The 4,400-nt window shown below is 38.6% G+C and overlaps 1 long non-coding RNA gene across 1 annotated transcript in view; it reads right to left on the bottom strand.

Annotated features, from left to right (window-relative positions):
• LOC125938327 (uncharacterized) overlaps window positions 1–4,400 on the bottom strand; it is a 32,430-nt gene that overhangs the window by 27,928 nt on the left and 102 nt on the right. Inside the window, exons 2-3 of the long non-coding RNA XR_007462668.1 lie at window positions 4,138–4,355; window positions 3,705–3,838 (exon numbers count right to left, since the gene is read on the bottom strand). This is a non-coding gene — a long non-coding RNA (uncharacterized LOC125938327). The remainder of the gene's footprint in view (window positions 1–3,704; window positions 3,839–4,137; window positions 4,356–4,400) is intronic.

Raw genomic sequence — 4,400 nt, 5'->3', positions numbered from 1 at the left:
AGGGAGAGGGAGAGGGAGAGAGAGAGAGAGAGAGGGAGGGAGGGAGAATATCTTAAACAGACTCTATGCTCAGCACAGAGCTCGGTTATGGGCCTAATCCCAAAACTGTGGGATCATGACCTGTGCCAAAATCAAGAGTTGGATGCTTAACTGACTGAGCCACTCAGTTGACCCTATATTTTAAATACTTATACAGGGTCTGTGAGTTTGAGCCCCACGTCAGGCTCTGGGCTGATGGCTCAGAGCCTGGAGCCTGCTTCTGATTCTGTGTCTCCCTCTCTCTCTGCCCCTCCCCCGTTCATGCTCTGTCTCTCTCTGTCTCAATAATAAATAAACGTTAAAAAAATTAAAATAAATAAATAAATACTTATACATATAAATATATCCTTAGAAATGGTATTATTTAGTTTGGCTCATTTTTGAGGTTTATAAAAATGCTATCATGTTAGAGTTAAATTTCTGTACATTATTCTTACAGCATTCAATTTACATTATGTAATTATTGGTATGGTTTGACTTAAATAAACTATCTTACTTTCTATTTGTCTGATCTGTTCTTTGTTCTTTTTTTTTTTTTCTGCTTTTCCTCACCTTTTTTTTTTTTTTAATATTATTGTCAAATTGGTTTCCATACAACACCCAGTCCTCATCCCAACAAGTGCCCTCCTCCCTGCCCATCACTGACTTTCCCCTCTCCCCCACCCCCATCTACCCTTGGTTTGTTTTCAGTCCTTAAGAGTCTCTTATGGTTTGCCTCCCTCCCTCTTTGTAACTTTTTTTTTCCCCTTCCCCTCCCACAATGTCTTCTGTTATGGTTCTCAAGATCCACATGAGTGAAAACATATGGTATCTGTCTTTCTCTGCCTGGCTTACTTCATTTAGCATAATACCGTCCAGTTCCATCCATGTTGCTGCGAATGGCCAGATTTCATTCCTTCTCATTGTCAAGTAGTATTCCATTGTATATATAAACCACATCTTCTTTATCCATTCATTTTCCTGACTTCTTTTGGATTAATCAAACATTTTTTGGATTGTACTTCCCTTCCATTTTTTTTTTAGTTAAATCACCTTTATAATGTGTTTGGTGATAATTGTAAGGTTTAAAATATAAGTCTTTAACTCATTATAGTGTATCTTCACATAATATTATATTACTTCACATTGAGTGTATGAACCGTGTAACAATTTCTTCCCTCCCACTCTTTGCACTATTGTTGTCATACATTTTAGTTCTCATGTGCTGCAAACCCTTCAGTATATTGCTACTTTTCATGCTTTAAACAATATATATGTAAAGTTATTAAAAATAAGGAAAAAAGTCTTTATATTTACTCTCATTTTTACCATTTCTGATGCTTTACATTTCTTCACACAGACCCAAATTTGCATCCGATACCATCTTCCTTCTGCCTAAAGAACTTTGTTTAAAATTACTGCCATCCAAATCTACTGGCGTTATTTTAGCTTTTGGTTTTCTGGAAAAGTCTTTGTTTTGCCTTCCTTTTTTTTAAAGTTTTTATTTAAGTGATCTCTAAACCCAATGTGGGGCTTGACCTCATGACCCTGAGATCAAGAGTGTCATGCTCTTCTGACTGAGCCAGCCAGGCACCTTCCTTTTTGATGGGTACTTTGCTGAGTGTAGAAATCCCGGCTGACAGATTGTTTTCTTTCAGCACTTTAATTATGATATTCTATCATAGGTCTCAATATTCTCTAGGTCACAATATTTCTGAAGAGAAGTTTGCAATTGTCATTCAGAACTCCAACTACATATATGTTAGACTATTTGATATTCTACCAGTGCTCTTAGATATTCTGCTCTGATTCTCTCCCTCTCATCTTTGTCTTAAGTTTGGCTAATTTCTCTTGACTTATCTCCAAGTTCACTGGTTCTTCCCTCAGCCATATACCATGTCCTGATATGTCTGTTGAAAGAATTATCTCTGATATCAAAATTTTATTTATAGCTTTTATATTTGACATTTTTAATAGTTTCCATCTCTCTGGTACATACAATCCCCCATTTCTAACATTTATTTATTTTTGAGTGAGAGACAGAGCACAAGGTGGGGAGGCGGGGGCAGAGAGAGAGGGAGACACAGAATCCAAAGCAGACTCCAGGATCCCAGCTATCAGCACAGAGCCTGACATGGGGCTCAAACTCACAAACTGCGAGACCATGACCTGAGCCTTAGTCAGACACCTAACTGACTGAGCTACCCAGGTGCCCCTACAATCCCTCATTTTTAAATCTATGTTCTCAACCTTTCTGTTAGATTTTTTAGCATATTAATCAAAGTTGTTGTCTAGGAGTTCTCACACCTGAATTTTCTCTGATCCTATTTATTACTTTATCTCTTGACAATAGTTCTTTTTTGTTGTTGTTTTGGTCTGTCTCATAATTTTTTTAATATATATATATTTTCTTTTTAAGTAATCTCTATACCCAATGTGGGGCTCGAAGTCACAACCCCAAGATCGAGAGTAGTCGCATGCTCTACCCACAGCCAGCCAATAATTTTTGATTGAATGTGCTACATCATTTGTAGACAGCAGAGACTGGAGTCAATAGCATTTATTCCTGGAAATGGACTTGGATCTTCTCAGACTATTAGTGTTGGGGGTTGAGTCAATCTAGTCACTAGTTCAATTGGGTTTCTGTGCCATGGCTGCTATAGTTACTATTAGCACACCATAGGCTTTGAGTTCCTCCAGTAGTGAACAGCCATTACCTTCATCTTACTGTGTGGCCTGGAGTACTGGAGGGTGATTTCCTGTGCCTCATCTCTACTCTCACCTTTTAGCAGTCCCTGTATGCTTATATTACAAAGTTCTCTTTCTACTCTCTTTTCCCTTCCTTAGGGGTAGATTGCTATTGCTTGTTACTTGTTGCTAGGTTTGTTGTGGGACTGGGGGATATTTTGGTTTTCTTGGGCCAGTCTCATCTTTAGCCAGGATCTATGTGCCTGGACCTTGAGGATGGGGTGTGTATAGTGTGCCTGCCAATTCCACTTGTGGCAACTACACTCTGTCTTGTGTCTGTGGCAGGTTTTAGGCAGAAGGGTTTCCTGACCTTTCCCTAGGGTAGCAGACCTCTGCTATATATTGGTGCAGGACCCTGGACATAAAGATTTTCCTTTCTCTCTCCTGGGAAGACAACTTGTTTCTCCTCCTCCCCAAGCAGGTTTCTGGTGGCAGGAAGGGAAGTGTTATATTCTTCCTTCAAAGAAGGATGGGTTTTGCTTCTATCTCTTCCCTTGTGACCCCAAGGAACAGAGGGTTTACTGCCCTTCCCCAAGTGGTTTAAAGTTTTTACCTTTTTTAAAATGTTTATTTATTTATTGAGAGAGAGAGAGAGAGAGCGAGCGAGCGAGCGAGCATGAACTGGGAGGGGCAGAGACAGAGGGAGAGAGAGAATCCCAAGCAGGCACCACGCTGTCAACCCAACATGGGGCTTGATCTCACAAACCATTGAGATTGTGACCTGAGTCAAAATCAAGAATTGGACCCTTAACCAACTCAGCCATCCAGGTGTCCCAGGCTTTTACTTTTTATAAAAGGCAGGTCAAGGGAAATGGATGGTGCTTTGTGCCTTAATCCAAGCAGATTACTTTCTTTTAATTATTACTTATTCTAAATTTATATGCTGCCCATATGTGGCCTTTAGAAATTTGTTAATACTTTAGCTAATTTCTTCTTACCTTTTTTTGTAGCAGCTCTGTGTTTTGCTTGTGCTCTGGCAAAGGTAAAATAATTTCCATGTCTTATTTCTCCTTGGAAGGGCTTGTCTCTTTCTGAAATTCAGTTCTTATGGTTGCCTCGTGACCTCAGCTCCCTGAAGGGTTCAAGAAAAGTTATGATTTTGTATACTATCTGGTTTTTGTTATTGTCATCAGGACAGGAACAACAGCTTAAGTGGAAGCAGGATTTATATGCTTTCTTTACTCAGCATTATATTTTTAAGATTCATTTATATTATTGCATGTAGCTGCAGTTCATTTATTTCCCCTGATGTATAATATTCTGTTATGTGAATATAGCATCATTTATCCATTTTCCCGTAAATAGGCATTCAGGTTGTTTCTAGTTATTTATTTTTACGAATAACCTTGCTTTGAACACTCTTAATCATACCTGTTGGTGCACCTTGGTAAGTTTCTCTAGCTTATACATCTGTAAGTGGTATTGCTGGATTGTAAAGTATATATGCTGATGTTCAGCATTACAAATAATGCCTTTGGCTTGGCTTTTCATTTAGGCCTTCATACCTGAAGAAAATTTGCACATGTCACAAGTACTTATCTTATTTTCTTTTGGTCATCACTTATGTCTAGCCTTCCTTTCTTTACAACCTCTTGAGTTCTAATTCTACTGGTTTTTTATTTGAATCTTGGCTT

This window comes from Panthera uncia, chromosome D1 (genome assembly GCF_023721935.1).
Source record: "Panthera uncia isolate 11264 chromosome D1, Puncia_PCG_1.0, whole genome shotgun sequence".
NCBI classification, from domain to species: Eukaryota; Metazoa; Chordata; class Mammalia; order Carnivora; family Felidae; genus Panthera; species Panthera uncia.
Note: the sequence above shows the minus strand (reverse complement) of the source record. Positions and strands in the feature narration are given on the sequence as shown.